The sequence below is a fragment of the Lissotriton vulgaris genome, chromosome 7, assembly GCF_964263255.1.
Source record: "Lissotriton vulgaris chromosome 7, aLisVul1.2, whole genome shotgun sequence".
NCBI classification, from domain to species: domain Eukaryota; kingdom Metazoa; phylum Chordata; class Amphibia; order Caudata; family Salamandridae; genus Lissotriton; species Lissotriton vulgaris.
In genome coordinates, this window is record NC_141695.1 from 142,358,388 (window position 1) to 142,377,267 (window position 18,880).

Below are 18,880 nucleotides of genomic sequence, written 5' to 3' on the forward strand. Positions count from 1 at the left end.
GGTCAGTCCGGCCCTGACTATATGGTACTACATGCACCAATGACCTGTAAATTAAGGGTCATATTTATCAAAGGTTTTGCGTCATTCTAGAGCCACGCAACGGGACACAGGGTGATACAAATCTAGACTGAGATTTAAGAGGCCAATCAAAGTCAGCTTACATGAGCCGGAGTGACTTGGTAAATCTGGAGTAACGCAAAGCAGCTCAAGTCGCTGTCTTGCATTACTCTGTCCCAGGGAGGAATTCCATGGGTGGAGCATGGGTGTTCCTGTGAATCCACCCTTGGAATTGGGTGCCTTCCCAGATTTACCATGAGTGGTAGGCCTGGGAATGGGTCAAAATCCAGGGGAGGCATAATAAGGTGAAATATCTATATTTCGACTTGTTTGTTCCTCTATCAATGTGTGCTGCAGAATGCAGCACACGTAGAAAGAGGGACAAGCCTCAGAGTATTGTATTTCTGCAGCAAGAAGTCCCCTCCTGCACAAAAACAATCTTGCTTTCCTCACAGGCCTATGTGCATCATGGTACAAGGGTATCTGCGTTTGCGATAGGCAGCCACAAGTGCACCAGCGCAAGCAAAGAACAGGAATGCACAATGTAATGGTAAGTATGGTGCATTTATAGTGTCTACCTGTCACGCAGCAGTGCAAGGTGTCTTGCTCCACTGTGTTGCATGACATTTTGAGAAATCTGACCTGAAATGCTGTCAGTGGACTTGCAGCATTGATTTTGCAACCCACTAAAGTAGCACTTTAAAACACAACTCAAACCTGCCAATCCGACCTGGTGAAATAACTTTTTGCCAGGCCGAAACCACCTTTTTTAATATATATGGCATTCCTTGTTTAGGCCCTAAAAAGCCCACAAGGCATGGTGCATAGTAAATAGAAAGTAGGGCATATGTTTTTAAGTTTGCATGTCCTGGTCGTGAAAAATACTCTTAAATTAATTTTTCACTACTGTTAGGACTGTCTCACCCATTTGATAACAGTGTGTTACTGTAGTACATTTAAAATGTGCTTTTTGATGGGGCACAGGTAAGGATGTCAAATTTGGACTCAAAAGAATTGTAACTTAAAATCCTCTTTAATGGTAAAGTTTGATTTTTTGTTAAAATTCAGATACTGCCACTTTTAGAAAGATTACTTTTTCTTGTCCTGGCCATTTGGTGCCTTCTGCCAGTGTTCTGGGTCACAAGACTGTGAGTAATTTAGCTGTTTGGCTTCGTATATTACTCCAAGTGAGATACACGGGGATTAGGTGTTGGCAGGTTGTGCCATGCTGCCGAGATAGCTGGGGATGGAGCTGTTTCTTGCCACACCTACGATTCAAAAGGGCTGCCTTTAGCATACACACCAAATCAAACCTGGCACTAGTCTTTTTCAATCCTGAATTCTTAGAGCCTTAGAACCAGATGTGGGGGTAGCATAAGAAATGCCTCCACGTCCTAGGCCATCACCAGGTATAACTATTGCAACCTCGGATCATCTTTTCAGTATGTTTCTGAACCTGTGGAAGACTTTAGAAGGATTTCATGGACCGCCAGATTACTTCCCTGCTGCTTGAGGCCTGCCGTGATCCCCAGAGGACTGCCATGTTGCTACCAAAATACTGCACTGCTGGTTGAGACCCGCCTTGCTTCCCAGAAGATGGCCCTGCTTCTAGAGCCCAACCTCTCTGCTAGAAGAGAACTGCACCATCTCCATGAAAGCAGGACAGCTAGATGTGACTCTATAGTTTAATGGGGCCTCCTGTGTGAGCTACAGGAGCATAACGAGCTCCAGAGACCGTGAACCCTCACCTGGTCAGTCTGCTAGAGTTAGTCCTTACAGCCTCTAAATGCTGCCCCCTCCCCCATCCTGCACCTTTAGAAGTGGTGTTAGAGGTGCTGCTCCCACCTACCCTTAAATCTTTTGACTTCAAAAACCTTTCACCATAAAGTGCTAGAAGAACCAGCAGAAGACTGGAACCAACCTGCCAATCGAGCCAACCAAGGTGCATTGCTAGTTGGTTTGACTATGCAGTAGCTCCAGCTAATTTCTTCACCTCAGCAGCAAATCCTGTTCACTTGGATTTCTCAGTGATGGCATCTGGCATTGTGGAGCCCTCTTTGCCTACATCTTGTAGCTTTGTCCCGCTGGAGGTTTTCAGCTCCCAAAAAGTTGTCTAAGCTGAAAGGAAATAGTCTTCACCTGGCTCAATGTCAATCAGCTCTCCATCAACAATGCCAAACTCCTCAGCCTGGAAATTCAGCTTTTTCTGCTCAGAGCTTTTTCCTGCCATTGTCATTTGCTTCACCAAGCTCCCCAGCGATGACGAATCCTCTTTGGGCACAGCCTGCTGCCTTGCCCCATTGAACCTCACCTTTTCCTTCTTCTTTTCTTCAAACTTTCTTCTCAGTCCAAAGATAAGCCAAGACCAGATCCAATCCACCTTGTGTATCTGACATGTGCTCCATTGCAGTAAACCCTAACTTTTGACTTTATACCGGTCTTGCGCAACCAAATACCCATGGTTGGCACTTTGATCTTTTAGGCTCTAGATTTTGCTGAAAACTTTTAAACATCATAACTTCAGTTGTGCTGATTGGATTTGTTTTGGTGTAATTACATTTATTAAAATGTATCTAAATGTTCTACATTGGGTTGGGATTTTTCTTGTCTTGTGTTTCACTTTATTACTGTTTATATGCTGCATAAATACTTTACACATTGCCTCTAAGTTAAGCCTGACTGTTTTTGTGCCAAGCTACCAGAAGGTTAAAGAAGAAGATTAATTTAGTAACTTTTAAGGTTTTCTCTGACCGGTATTGTGACTGTTGCTTCAGAAGGGCTCACCTCCCTTCCCCTCAACCAACAACCCAATTTCCCACAACAGCCTTATAACATTAATTTTGTAGATACGTGACACCAAGATCTGGGATGTGGCTGTGGTCAGTCTCACCAGGAAAAGTGGAGCACCCTCTTTTACAACGCAGAGCAAAACTTCAGGGAAAGTAGAACCCAGGAGAAGGGACAGGATAGAAAGAAGGCACTGTTGAGAGGAGAGTGGCCAAGGAGAGTGAGGGAATAAGATAAGGAAATACTGAGAACAGAGCAGGCAGGGGGAGAGACAGTGAGAGAGCATGCACTGCTGCGCGTAGAGGGGGCCAAGGGAGGAAACGCATTAGAGCAGGAGATTTGTAAGCAAGAATTTTAGGAGGAAGAGGGAGAGCAATGACTGCTGAGGAAAGAATGTCCAGGCCGAAAGGGAATATAAAGAGTAAGAGCAACCACTGCTGGGGAGCAAGGAACTAGCGAGTGGAAGGCTGAGAAAGCAGGCATTGCTTGGGACAGATTGGAACTCAGTCAGGGCCTGACTCTCACTCAGGGGCATGCACCGCGCTTTCCCTGCCCTTCGCTTTTTCATCCTAAGGTATCAAAAGCGTGAGTCTTCAAACTGTTAAATATTAAACAGCTTTCACTATGTTTAATTGTTTTTTCTTTTCTGAGTTGCAATGTGCAATTGGTACCACCTACAATATACATTATTGCAACTTTCATATGTGCTCACCAGGCATTTGAGAAAATAGATTCACCAAGTCCTCGAGTAGTTCTTTCCTTAGTATTATACCTAGTCACGTTCGGCGAGCAGTAGACTCACTAAAGATATCCAGGTGCTGCATGGCCCATCTCCCATCAACCAAGAAGCACTGTTGGTAAAACTGCTCATATTGTAGTTTAGAACCTTTATATTTTCGCAAAAACAAACCTACCTCCATAGAAAAAATGATGTACGTTTGTATGCAAATCATTATCCTGAAAACTTCAGAATGCCAAAGACAAAACGCATAAAACAAGAGACTTGAGATAATGCTCAGACATGAGAAACATCTGGTACCTAAGGGTATTCCAATGTAATTTATTTACTCTTATGTTACAGCCAGTCATCAATTTCTGATAGTGCACAGTTGTAAACAGCTTCCAACGTCGTATTTTTAAAATGTTTATTCTGGTATATTTATATAGCGTAAACTCCACCCGAAGGCACACACGTCCTTCATATGAGCACTAGCTGTATTATGCAATGATTTTTTTTTTGTCGGGGGGGGAGGGGGTTGCACAGGGAGATTAAGAGATTTGCAGAGAATCACAGGATGGTGAGCCCTGACGCCGAGACTCACAGCTGATTCCCAGTTGCAAAGTCGGCGCTAAGATGTAATGCCAGATCCCTTTGGTCTGATTTTTTCATCAAACAGGGAATACAAAGGGATCAACACTCACTACAAAATTTCAAATAATCCACGGTATGACATCATTTCTGTCAGTAATAAGGTTAACACTACCTTCTTTGTTAGAGATCACCTAAGTTTTAATCCTGAATTTTTACGTCAAATAGAACTCTATTTCAGCAAAGCCATAAAAGTTTGATGAAATACAAGAAATATATAGGTAAAAGAAAAGTGTGACACATTATTACATTTTTAATGTAGAAGTTGTCACAATACCAAGTATCAATCACCATTGGAACCCACAAACTGTTAAAAATAACATAACATTCAAAAATTGATAACACAAGTGCATCACTATCCTAAAATCAATATAAAAGACATAATCATTTTATGACAGTTCTGCTCTTCGCCGACATCCGCCCTAAAATGTTTGCGACTGCACAGGTATACATTAACTGAAGGGTCCGATTTAAATAGCCTTAAAGCAATGCAGTGGCTAGATGTGTCCAATTGTCTGCAAATGGGAGACAGCAGTGCAGAGTGTGACTGGATATAAGCTGGGCATGCAAACAGCAAAAGTGGCAAAGACTCTTTTTGATCAAGACAGAAAGGGTAATTCCAAGAGACAGATTCTAACCATCTTGCAGTGAATGATTTCAGATGGAGCATCCCTACTTTACATTGATTGTGTTTTAAGGCCCCTTAATTAAGTCCTAGTACTTCTCTAGGCCATACACTGATTTAAACATAAAAAATTCCCCTGTCTAGCTCCTTTATACACAGACGACTATCTCAAACATCTATGCTCTGGCCCTTCCTTGCTTTCAGATAATGCTGATATTTCCAACCAGATCAATACCTCAATATCAGAACAACTAGAAAAACTAAGGAAGAAGCAAGTGCGACTGCAGCTAATGGTATTGATGCTGACGGACTACCTCAAGGCAGAGGTAATTCCCTTGGGCCTTCAGGTTCGAAATATACCGGGTATCTTTACAGATAACCCCAAGTACACATCAAGCTTCAGCTACATAGGCACCACCTGCTCCCGTCATTGGTTGGCATTAGGCATTGATACCGCAACCGAAACATTAAAATCACTAGAGACAGAAATCGCCTATATCCTAAAACAAATCGAGGATTCTAATACAACAATTGAAAGCAAAAAACTCATAGAACAGGTGGATAAGACCGTTGCAGACTTTTACAGAATTGAGCAGAATAAAAAATCAAATAAAGTCAAAAAAGACAAAAAATCTTACAACATTGAAACAGCCTACCCCTACTTGCAGAAAGACTTCTATACTAACAAGTCATATACCAATCCCCAACAGAATAGACCTTGGAAAAGATATAATCGACGACAGAACCTGGTTGGTTTTTCCGACACCTCCGCCGAATCATCTGACAATTCAGACGCAGGGGAAGGCTCGAGTACATCGAGACGAGGGGGCGCACACCAGAACTCCAACTCTTTTTTACAGAGAGGCCAGCAAGAACCGCCACAATGAGGGCGGGTCAAGAAAGCTCAGAGATGGTTCAACCCTCCTGGGGAGCGGCGGACCAGGAACAACTACTACCAATGGTAACACCTGGCCCCTCACAGACTGATATAATCCCCATCTTTAATCTTACAAATCACTTGCTGGCACAAGAGGAACTTTCCCTCCTCGAAAAGGGCTTGACCTTTGTCCCAACGATAGCACCTAATTTCATGGAGGTTCAGACAGAGCTCCTACGTTTTTTCAGGCGTATTCGCCTGAAGGCATTCTTCCAAATTCACCCGTCACCTGAAATCAAGGCACATACTCCTTTCCGCCCTCCCTCAACCTTTTTACCATCCGCTGGATTGGTACCACCAGAAGTGATTACGTTTGTGAAATTGGTTCTTAAAGACCTCTCAAACTTGGAACAACAAAGGAGATTCATACCCTATAACATCACATTAAAGGAGAAACAGGCCTTCAGTTCCCTTAAATCCAATGACTCTATAGTTATTAAAAGTGCAGACAAGGGTGGTGGGATTGTCATACAGGAACTTGACTCCTACACTGCAGAGATCCGAAGACAGTTGGACAATGAAGATCACTACCTCAGGTTAGCATCCAACCCAACCAAGGAGATTCAGGATTTGATACGGAAAGTAACAGCAGATGCAGTATCAGAGGGTTTCCTGACAAAGAAAGAATTCAATTACCTAAATGTAAAAAGCCCCAGGACCCCGGTAATATATACACTACCTAAAATTCACAAGAGTATGACCACCTCACCTGGCCGCCCGATTGTGTCAGCTTGCGGTTTCATCCTAGAACCTTTAGGGGCATTTGTTGACTTCTTTATAAAAGAATTTGTCCCCCCGACAGCTTGCTATGTATGAGACTCCATGTCCATGATCAATCTGGTCGAACACCACCCTTTCAACCCCACTACTGACACCTTGTGTACCATGGACGTGGAGTCTCTGTATACTAAAATCCTGCAAACTGCGGCACTTCATGTTATACGGAAGACTTTAGATACACGACCACGCCCTCATGCTATCCCCACAACATTTATCTGTCAGTTACTGGAACTTTGCCTTACCCGAAATTTCTTTTCATTTAATGGCCTCTTTTACCAACAAATAAAGGGAACTTTTATGGGCGCGATTTTTGCCCCAAACTTGGCCATATTGTTTATGGATGAAATAGAAAGACATGTCATTCTGGTACCATCTAACCCCTTCTTCACCTGTATCATTATGTGGCGTAGATACATTGATGACATCTTCATGATATGGAGATTGGATATCAATGTTCTACGCCACTTTATGCACTGGATGAACAACAACTGTTCGGGCCTTAATTTCACCTCCGTATCTGATAGGTCCTCCATAAACTTTTTGGACTTAACAATTTTCCATCGGGAAGGTGAACTCCTTACACGGTTATTCAGAAAACCTACTGAGAGAAATACATTGTTAGAATACACTAGCAATCACCCCAGGGCTCTGAGGGATTCGCTACCGTTCTCTAAATTCTTAAGGATTAGGAGAAACTGCTCAAACAAGGAGGATTACTTCAGAGAAAGCGCCATTCTGGCTAATAAACTCAAAGATAGGGGCTATCCAAGGAAAATTGTAAAAAACGCCTTGAAAAGGGCGTGGTACCGCCCCCGTGAAACACTGCTGGTCCCAAACCCACAGAAAAATATGGACAGAATAGCATGTGTAACAACTTTCTCCCCCCCTCTAATAAACTGAGGAAAATGATTCTACAACATTAATGCAGGTATTCTAGAAATTGAGCGCCCCTTATTCGCTTTCAAAAAGAGTAAGAATTTAAAGGACCACTTGGTTCGAGCAGCCCTCCCCAGTCCTAACCATTCTTCTACACTTGAAGCGGCATGGGGTCTGTCCCCCATTGTTGGACATGTGAAATGTGGGGATGTACTGTATGCAATTTGACCATTGAAGGCAAAACACTAGTGTTCAACAATATTACGTTCAAATGTAACACTCTTACAAACTGCAATACAAGTAATGTTATTTATCTCATCCAATGTCGCTGTAATAAAATTTATGTGGGCCAAACATCACAAAAAATCAAAACCCGCATCTGCCAGCATAGAAGCCGTATCAGGTGCAGGACACCGAACGCCCCGCTGGTAGAACACTTCACGGAAGCAAAACATGATGAGGATGATATCCGCTGGACTGTTCTAAAGGCACTGAAACTACCCCAAAGAGGAGTCAGCATGGCCAGTCTACTAAATAAAGAGGAACTGAAATGCATAATAATGCTGGACTCGATCTGTAATGGACTAAACCGGACAGAGGATTGGACTTCTCTCCTCTAAGTCAGGCACTGCTCTCTGCATACCATGTCTGCCAAAAACTTATGCAGATTTGAACGAACAATGACAATCAGTAAATGTACGTTTCATGGCCAATTGCTCACCCTTAACAACTGGATAATTGATGTAGTACATATGTGATCCCGAATACAAACTAAGAGTGAGTCTAATGCTATGAATGTATCGCTGCTACTAATGTTATACAGACTATTTTGTGTAAATAGTCCTATGTGTATAAATAGTCCTATGTGTATAACGGTTGAGCTCCTTAGGTCAGCCCCTTCACCTCGGTGAGCACGTACCTTCACTCGATATAATCACGATATGTATTAACACCCCTAATTTAATCACCGGGTCGCGCAGTAAAATCACACTCACATTATCACAATTAGTGCCATTCTCAGACCGTTCCAAAATGGCCGCCCCTTTTCTATCACTGTACCTTGATTGGTCCTTCATCGGAATGGGCTCTAGGCCATTCCATAATGGCTGCCGCAAACGCAGTGGGAATGGCTAGTCCTTCCTCCATGTTAGCAGCTCACCAGCCTTAACCACCCGGAAATGAACCGAGCGACACTGGTGCAGCGGATTCACGCTGACGGAGAAGAGGAGAGAGACCATCGCGTCTCCACCTTCAACCCACCATCGAGCATCTCGCCGACTAAGGTAAATGTCGGCCCTGGCCCCCCTAAAAAGCTGGTTAAATGTTGGCAACCCTAGCCGTAATCTCATGCCTTATTTACTTCATTTTCCTTCCAATCCAGCCCACGAGACCGCCGTACTAAAGCGGCTACATTCCCCAAGGAGCTACGCACTCCCACATCCGAGCCCCATTAACAAGGAAGACTCGTGAAACTGCGGCCTTTTCAATCAAATTCGGATTTGACAAGGTAAAGGTTCTGCCCCGGCACTCGTTATGGGCACTCACACCAGACTCATCCTTTATCCCTCACAATTTAATTTCTGGTTCCAGGCACCTTCAATTCCTGGGCACTTGGCAGTACCCCTAATGCCCTACTGCGCCTGTCCAAGACCACTATAGAGACTTGGCAGGTTAGTAATATCTCTGGAAATGCGAACAGCCATCGCCGATTTCGACCGGGCACGAATATTATCACCCAACTTCGGTCGCAATGGCCATTACAAAACCGGCACGCATGGTATTAGTCAATTAACGTCTGCCGCAACGACGATCACAACCCAAAATATCCGATGTACACAATGCGCCACCATTCAATGCCTCAGTAATTTGTCACTTTTCTCACGAGCACGCCAATTAAAATTGACAATGACCATGTGCACAAAGCACAATGTCGATCCTCTGCGGACTCCCTGCGCCGGTCACTAGCCTATCGTCGCACCGCCTTAATACCCGGCTAATTAGTCACTGATAGTTCACCAATTCACTGCGCCGATTTCTGGTTACCCGATTCCTAATTCTTTCACTCACCTGTTCAAGGAATATTGTTTATAGTGATGTGACGCAACTCTCACGGAGCCCTGAGTTGGCCCCCACTTGCATGGAATTATTTCACGCAGTTCAAACACAACTATGTACAAAGATATTGGTTCTGACCAGGAGTGGCCAGTAAGCCACATATGGACCTCGCTACCGCAATGTTTTTATGTCACTTTTTCAGGCGGATGCCTTATGCTGTTCTCTCATTTTCCTCCCCTTTACTTCCACAGGCGTTCGTAATGGAAACAGGCAGTGATTAATACAGTCCTGATGATGATCCCGGTTCATTAGGAGCCAGGGGATCGAAACGTTGACGCTTAAAACAGTGTTGCATGAAATCAATTTGTATATTAATCTGTATACACTGTATGTCGAAACTTGTTGTGATTGATTATTAATTCGCAAGCGACAGTTGGCTCCAAAAACTCTTTTTTGCCTGTAAAAAACTTTCCTTCTGATTCACTTACTTTCCCTATGGTCTTTCTAATTCTTGGGATAGGTACAGGATTGTGCCCTATCTAAATGTTTGTATGTGACCCTCTTTAGGTCAATCAAATTCCTTCTAAGTCTAAATTAAACATTCCTCGCCCGGCTGGGCTAGGAAACTGAACTATAGTACTGATTGTGGCCTATAAGTTTATTTGTTTGTTTATTGAATTCCCTGAGGACCCTTGTTCTCTTTAATAGCATATTAGCCATGGTCCAAAGGTATCTTTTGGGTTCCCTTGTTTACATAAAAAATAGTGAAGTGCCTGCAACATTTTGCTCTTCCCTCTGCAGCATAAATGACCAATACTGTTTTTTTGTGTCTCCTAGAAGGGTATTTGGGGTTCAGTAGGGGTTCAGTAGTGTCAAATATCCCTAAAGCCTAACAAAACAAAACAGACAATGTTTTGGTTGTGGTCAACCAGAGAATGTTTTAAATTCTATCTAACCTGATGATGACTTGTAAGGCAGCAGCATATTGAGCAAGCTCTGGGGTAGCCCATCATCTTCATCAGAATAAAATAGACCAAAGGGGGTCATTAAGGGCTACCTTTTTATCTCCCATTTCAAAAAAAGAAGGTGCAATGGTGTACTTCGTGGAAGATAAATCAGTGATCTTAAAAAATTCTCCAATTGCTCCACAACCGAGACGTCACCAAAGCCCCACAGCTCACCACCATATAGTGATGAGCCAAGGGCCTTGGCCTCATACACCTGTGAAGCTGGCACTATTGGCTTAGTGAAAGAAGCCTGGTGTTCTTTCAGGACGGCACCAATAGTCTGTCTGTGCTTCAAGCAAGCACTACTGATATGTAGACACCATGACATATTGGCTGACAATTTGATTCCTAGGTAATTAAACACATCAACCCTCTCTAGGACCCTATCGCCTGGCATCAGCTTTTCCTTACCTTTTTATGGTTGCTAAACAGCATAAATTTTGTTTTGTCTGCGTTGATTTCTAAGCCACAACTTGACAAAAGGCAGCAAATTTGAAGAATGTTCAGGTCACTAAGAGTTTTCAATATTAAAAGAGTGTCAAATATACGGATCTTGGTGTTAGCTATAACAGGGACATCCACTGGGCAGTCAGAGTGATAGTGGCCCAATCCATTTAGATACAAAGTGAAGAGAGTGGGAACTAGTACACACTCTTGCAGAATACCTTTCAGCACTGGGATCTTGTCGATCAGTTGGCCCTGTTACCCCCATCTGACACAGGTGAAGTTATTCTCATGTAGCTTAATCAGTATTGATGGAATATTGTGAGGTATACCCATCTCTTTCAAAACCTGCCACAGCCTCAAGCATAGAACCAGGTCAAAGACACATTTGAGATTGACAGAAGCGACAAATAAGTTGCCCTTGCTGATCAGATCCATCTTCCAAAACAATTTGGATAAACCTAAATTCCTGCTCAATTGTAGAGGTTTTGGCTCTGAATCCCACTTGAAGTTGGCTTATAATATCCCAACCTGATATCCACATTTGATTTCATACCAGAACCAAACGAGATAGACTTTTTTAACACAACAATAAGACTAATGAACCTATAATTCATATGTACTGGTATAACTTCGGCGCCCTGCCAAAATTCTGGAATAGATGTTTGTAGGAAGGGGGAGGCTCTAGTTGGCGCAGTGTAGCACTAGCGACAAGCAGGGACTCTCTCTTCCTCGTCAGGGCTGAGGGCTACCTTCCAGACAACCTCTGCTTACCCTCTAGGTAGTGTGGCTTAAGCAGTCTTAGGCTAATCTTTGGGGCACATAGGGTTAAACATTTGCAATATCACACCGTCACCACCAACCCACCACACAATGACACCAAACTGTATTCGTAAAAATATATATCTTTATATAAATTTCAAGCAGGCTTGTAAATACAGTTGTCAAACTTTCAATAGCGGTTCCAGTTTACTTAAGTTCAGGTTGCCACAGTTCTCTTTTAGCAATAAGCAGTCTTTTGGGCCTTCTGCCCAGGTTTGAAAAGATTCAGTGTCTCGTAGCGCCTCAATGCGCTCTCTGCGTGGGCCTCGAGGGCCAGGAGCTGTGCGAGCCTCGGTTTCAGAGGCGGCTCGCGTTGGGAGCAGATAGCGCGGTGCGGGCTCGAGTTGCAGGACGCTCGCACCGTGAGGATACAACACAGTACCTTTCAAATTCTTGTGGAGCGGGCGGCTTCCAGGGGAGCTGTCCCACGTCGCGTTGCTTCTCCGGGGTCGCAGTTCGCTGCGGCTCTCACCTGGGCAGGTCACGGGTCATCCGGGGCGGCGGTGCTCTGTGGCGGCAGGTTCCTTTCCTCGTCGTTCGCTCCGACCCTGGAGGCTGTGTGGTGACGGCCAGTGGCAGTACGGTCCCCAAGTGCAGGACGTACCCAGCCAAAGTACCGGTTGCAGCTGTGCGCTCACAGCTGGGCTGTCGGGCAGGCTACCGACCAGGGGGGGTTATCACAGGGCAGCTGTCCGTCTTCGCAGGTGGATTGACGGCTTGAAGCGCAGTCAATTCGGGAGCTTGGACCGGACGGGTCCTCCTTCACTTTGCTCTCGGGCTCCCGGTGCAGTTGCGGTCACGGTGCTCGGGCCAGCGGCGGCTGGACCTCACGTTGCTCTCGCTGCTGCTTTTTGGGCCCCGGTCACGGTGCTCAGGGGGGTGTCGATGCCTTGGTTACGGGGAGCGTGGCAGGTTTGCCCAGCGCTCCCAGACCCCTCTGTCAGTACTGCAGCGATAAGCAGCACACACAGTCGCTTTCTTCAGAATGTAGCGCCCACTGGTCCTGGGGCGCTGGTCAGGGGGCAAGTTCAACAGCAAGCCCTTGGAGATCTCTCAGCAGAGTTTGGCACAAAGTTTCTCAAAGCAAAAGTCTTCTTGTAGTCTTTCCTTTTCCTCTCCTTCTGCAGCAAGGCACCAGACACAGGCAAGAGCCAGCACTCTTCCTTGTCCTTCCCGGTCCTTCTCGTCGGGTAGAGTTCCTTCTGTAGCCCAAACAGGATCTAATTTACAAGGAGCAAGGCTCCTTCTTTTATACTGTATTTATTTTGTTCTCGCAGGCCAGGGGGGCCTTTGCATAGCCACTTTCAGTCCTTGAGTACTCTGGTGGGTGTACTCCGGCTTCTGCTTTCAGTGTGAGGGGCAGGCGCATCAGACGCCCCACAGGAGGTGGAGCCAGCATTGTGCGGACAGGGGCAGCCAGAGTACCTTGTTGATGGGGCTTCGCCCTTCCTGGGCCAGGTGTCGGCTGAGTCATCAGTCGCTCGCCAGGAGGGTGGAGCCAGCATTGTGGTGGCAGAGCACAGCAAGATTCTGAGTCAAGAGCCACTCCTACCTCCCACTAAGGTGTAATCTGCGCATTCACCACCTGTCATTCCCCCAGCCCTGTCACTCACACGTCCCAGACAGTCAGATACACATACCAGCAGAGGCAGGCTGAAATGGTTAGGCCAGCAAATGCTAACTTTCTAAAAGTAGCATTTGCAAACACAGGATATTAAAATAAACTTTACTAAAAGAAATATTTTATCATCCTGAGTTCAGGCATACTAAACATGACTCTCTACCATGCTCCTTGGGCCTGCTGGGATTATAGGGTGTAATAATTCCAGCAGCCCATCCTGGCCTAAAGGAAGCAGGTAGCCTTCAATAGTGAGATACGAATTTAGTTGTAAGTCACTACTAGGGCAGGCCACACACATCAGGGCTTGTCCTACCTTACACCTACAATGCACCCTGCCCGCAGGCCTACCATAGGGGTGACTAATATGCAGCCAAGGGAAGGTTCAGGGGCTGGCGAGTGAGTGCACTCGCCCAGCCGGCATGACAGTACGAGACTGCACGGGGGTTCTGCGGTGGCAGTCCCCAGACACATCTTACGGCTGCTTCTGTGGGTGGCGCAACCAGCGCTGCAGGCCCACTAGCAGTATTGGCATCTACAAGCCCTGGCACTCCTAGTGCACGTTACTAGGGACTAACAGTAAATCCAATGAACCAATCATGGATACCAATCACATGTACAATTTACAGTAGGGAGCACTTGCACTGCGGCACGGGTCGGCCGTGGCGCAGTGCCCTGAGTATCGGAAAACCAGCAAAACATCGGAGGCACAACAGCAAAAAGTGGAAGGGAAACTCACGCCAAGGTGCCAGGTCTAACATGTGTCCCCTCCAGCTGAAATGTGGGGGGAACTACCCTTCCCCAGGGAGTTCCACATCACGAAGGCGGAAAAATCTGGACAGACCATCAGCATTGGCGTGATCTGTGCCAGGGCGGTGTTCTACCGTAAAGTCCATACTCTGTAGAGAAATGGACCACCTCAACAGTTTCGGGTTCTCACCCCTCATTTGCATCAACCATCTGAGGGGCCTGTGGTCCGTCTGAACTCGGAAGTGAGACCCAAACAAGTAGGGTCTTAGCTTCTTCAGCGCCCAGACCACAGCGAATGCTTCACGCTCTATTGCACTCCACCTACTTTCCCGTGGAAGCAACCTCCTACTTATGAAGGCTACGGGTTGGTCAAAGCCCTCCTCAGTCATCTGTGAAAGAACAGCCCCTACACCATGCTCTGAAGCATCTGTTTGCACTATGAATTCCTTGGAGAAATCAGGAGCCAGGAGCACGGGCGCCGTGCACATGGCAGTCTTCAGGGTGTCAAAAGCCTTCTGACAGGTGTCAGTCCAAATCACATTCCTGGGCTGCTTCTTCGAAGTCAGCTCTGTCAAGGGGGTCACAATCGTGCCATAGCCCTTGACAAACCTCCTGTAATACCCAGTGAGCCCCAGGAAGGCTCTCGCTGCAGTCTGGGTCTTGGGGGATTCCCAAGCCAGGATGGTCTCGATCTTGGGTTGCAAGGGCGCTACCTTGCCACTCCCCACTTGGTGTCCCAAGTACACCACGGAACCCTGCCCAATCTGGCACTTGCTTGCCTTGATTGTGAGGCCTGCTCTGCGCAGGGCCATCAACACTTCCCAGAGGTGTCGCAGGTGTTCTGGCCAGGTGCCACTGAACACCGCGATGTCATCCAGGTAGGCGGCACTGAACTCATCCAGCCCAGCCAACACCTGGTTGACCAATCTCTGAAAGGTGGCAGGGGCATTCTTCATTCCAAATGGCATAACCCGGAACTGGAAATGCCCATCTGGTGTAGAGAATGCTGACCTCTCCTTTGCCCCATCGGTCAAGGCGATCTGCCAGTACCCAGACGTTATATGAAACGTGCTGAGGAACCGGGCAGCCCCTAGCCGATCAATGAGCTCATCAGCTCTGGGGATGGGGTGCGCGTCAGTCTTCGTGACCGAATTGAGTCCTCTGTAGTCCACACAGAACCGGAGTTCGGGTGTGGCTCCCGGCGCAGCAGCCTTTGGGACCAAGACCACGGGGCTGGACCAAGGACTGCTGGAAGACTCAACCACCCCAAGGGCAAGCATCTTGGAGACCTCCTCTTTGATGCAGGCCCGGACCCTGTCAGTCACTCTGTAAGCCTTATGCTTCACAGGCAAGCTGTCTCCAGTGTCCACATCATGGACGCACCAATCTGTGACACTCGGAACCAGGGAGAACAGATCTGGAAACTGCCCCAGCAACTGGCGGCAGTCTTCCTGTTGTTCGGGGGTCAGGGTGGGTGAGAGGTTAACTCCATCCACTGACCCGTCTTTCTCACAGGCCACTAAGAGGTCAGGAAGAGGCTCCGACTCCTCCTCCATTCCATCATCAGTTGCCAACAACATGCCCACTTCGGACCTTCTTAAGTGGGGCTTGAGGTGGTTGACATGTAGGACCCTCAAAGGGTTCCTGGGCGTCTTCATGTCCACCAAGTATGTCACTGGGCTCTTGCGCTCCACAACCTCAAATGGACCTGTCCACTTATCCTGAAGGGTACAGGGTTCCACTGGGGCCAGGACATACACCTCTTGTCCAGGCTGAAGCTCGACCAGAGTGGCATTCTGGTCGTACCACCGCTTCATCTCCTCCTGGCTTGCTTCCAGATTTGCCTTGGCAAGTTGTCTGAAGCGCCTGGTTTGGTTTCTGAAGGCCAGCATGTAGCTATATACATTCTGGGGAGGTTTCCTGGGAGATTGCTCCCAGCCTTCCTTTACCAAACTCAGTGGCCCTCTCACGGGGTGACCGTACAGCAGTTCAAAGGGGCTGAACCCTAGGGACTTCTGTGGTACCTCGCGATATGCAAAGAGCAGGCATGGTAAGAGGACGTCCCACTTACGCCTCATTGGACCTTCCAGGCCCATGATCATGCCTTTCAGGGTTCGGTTGAATCTTTCAACCAACCCGTTTCCTTGGGGATGGTAAGGCGTGGTGAACTTGTATGTAACACCACACTCTTGCCAAAGGGACTTCATATACTTGGATATGAAGTTGGTCCCTCTGTCGCTCACCACCTCTAGAGGGAATCCTACTCGTGAGAAAATTCCCATCAGTGCATGTCCCACCACGGGGGCCGTCACTGTCCTCAGAGGGATGGCTTCAGGGTACCGGGTGGCATGGTCCACCAAGACCAGGATGAACCTGTTGCCCATGGCTGTCTTGGGGTCCAGAGGCCCAACAATATCAATACCCACTCGCTGGAATGGCGTACCGACCACTGGGAAGGGTTGGAGGGGTGCCTTGTTCCTTCCTCGGCTCTTCCCACTTGCCTGGCAAGTCGGACAGGTTCTACAATGAGCATCTGAGCTCTTGTGCATTTGGGGCCAGTAAAAGTGGGTGACAAGCCTGTCATAGGCCTTGTCCATCCCCAAATGTCCTGCTAAAGGCACATCGTGAGCCAGACCCAGTAGGAAAGCTCTGAACTTCTGGGGTACCACCAGCACACGGGCTGACCCAGGTTCAGCAGCCTTAGGCTCTGAATACAGGAGGTCGTTCTCCCAGTACACATAATGTGTTTTGGCCTGAACACCATTGGCCTGGTCTGCAGCCTGCTGCCGCATACCCACGAGAGAAGGGCATTCTTTCTGCTCCTTGCAGAATTCCTCCCTGGAGGGTCCTCCTTCTTGCTGCCAATGGGTCAGCTCAGGCAGGTCCCCCAGCTCGGCAATCTGTTCCCCTGTAGGCTCCAGGGCATCCCCCTCAAGGTCTGCTTCCTCCTGGACCGTGGGAACTTCAGGGGCCGGTTTCCCGCGCCCCCTGCGCCTTCTCCCTAAGGCCGGTTCCTGGGCCTCTCCTTCAGGCCCCAGGACCTCTTGATCACCCCTACTGGCTGCCATCGACCGGGTGGTCACGCACGCCCAGTCAGGCAGACCCACCATCCGCAGGTGAGTCGTCTTCTCCACCTTTTCCCAAGGGGAGTGCTCCAAGTCATTCCCTAGCAAACAGTCAACAGGCATGGTTTTCCTCACACAGACCTGCAGAGTACCAGAGACCCCCCCCACTCGAAGGGAACTTGAGCCATCGGACACTGACTCTCTGAATTATCAGCATTGATAACCCTACAGTAGGCATGGGGTACAACCTGCTCTTGAGACACCAGGTGCTGCCTCACTGCAGTCACACTAGCTCCTGTGTCTCTAAGAGCCTCAGCTTCCTTACCATTGATGATCACCACCTGCTAATATTTCTTAGTGTTAGAGGGCAGGTAGTTTGTAGGGATCATCTCACTGTCTCCTAGTGAGACTAGGGTCATGTGAACGGGATCTCCACCCCCCGGGACCATCACTTCTTCTCCTAAGTGAACACTAGTCACTTGACGGGGCGGAGCACCAGTGGGTGCGGGTTTTCCAAACAGGCGACACTTGGGGTCACTGGATATGTGCCCAGGCTCGCCACATTTGAAACAATTGAAGGGCCCCTTTGGAACAGGTTTACCTGTCGGGGCCCCATTCTGCTTTGGGGGTGGGGGAGGCTGAGAACCTTTCTGCTGGTCCCCTTGGGGATTACTTTGGGGGCCTTTTTGGAACCCTTTCTGTTTTCCCTTGTCCCCCCCACTCTTCTGCTGGGGACCCTGCCCACTCTTGGCGGAGTCTCCCACTGGACCCTTGTGGACCCTGGTGCTGAGCCAGCGGTCCGCCTCCTCAGCAAGCTTCCTCAGGTTGGACAGCTTGCTATCGATCAGGTGTTGGCGTAACTCAGGAAAATAGTGATCAGACAAGTGCTCCCATGCAATTAAATCAAAGAGACCTTGAAAATCATTCACTTTGCTACCCTTCACCCAACCATCCAGTGCTCTGCAAAAGTAAGTCACATACTCCACATACGTATTCCCAGGCCGCTTAGTACATCCCCTAAATTTCTGTCTATATTTTTCAGGGGTAAGCCCGTACCTGTTCATTAAAGCTTCTTTCATGTGGGAATAGGATCTCTGATTTTCTACGGGCAAATCTAGCAAGGTATCTCGCCCTTCGCTATGAAACCTTCCCCACAACCCCACTCCCCAATCCTTGTCAGGGACCCGGTGGGAGGACATGGCTACCTCGTATGCCCTAAACCACTGTCCTATGTCATCCCCCTTAAAGAACTCTTTAACTACGTCTTTAGGAATGTGCACTCTTGACTCTACCTGCACTGGCGATGTGCTGCCACCAGAGGGAGGATGATCCAAGTTTCTCTCCTTTAGACTCATCTCCCTCATTTTCAATTCGTAATCCATTTGGTGCTTTCGCTCTTCCAGCGCCATTCTTTTGGTTTCAAGCTCCAGTTGGATTTTTAATTCCGCCAGTTTCCTTTCATGATCCCTCGTTTCCTTCCTGTCCGCCAGCTCCTCTGGCGACAGGCCTTTACCAAAGCTGTGCACGCTGTCTTGCCTTTCGAGATCCACCAGATCCATAGGTGCATTCTGCTCCTCAGTTGCATCTTGCTCCGCGAGGGCATCTTGATCCTCCGGGGCCTTTCTGGACTCTATCCAGGCTTTCAGGGCCTTGTAGAGCTCTGGCTTATTCTTGCAACCGGCGTGCGG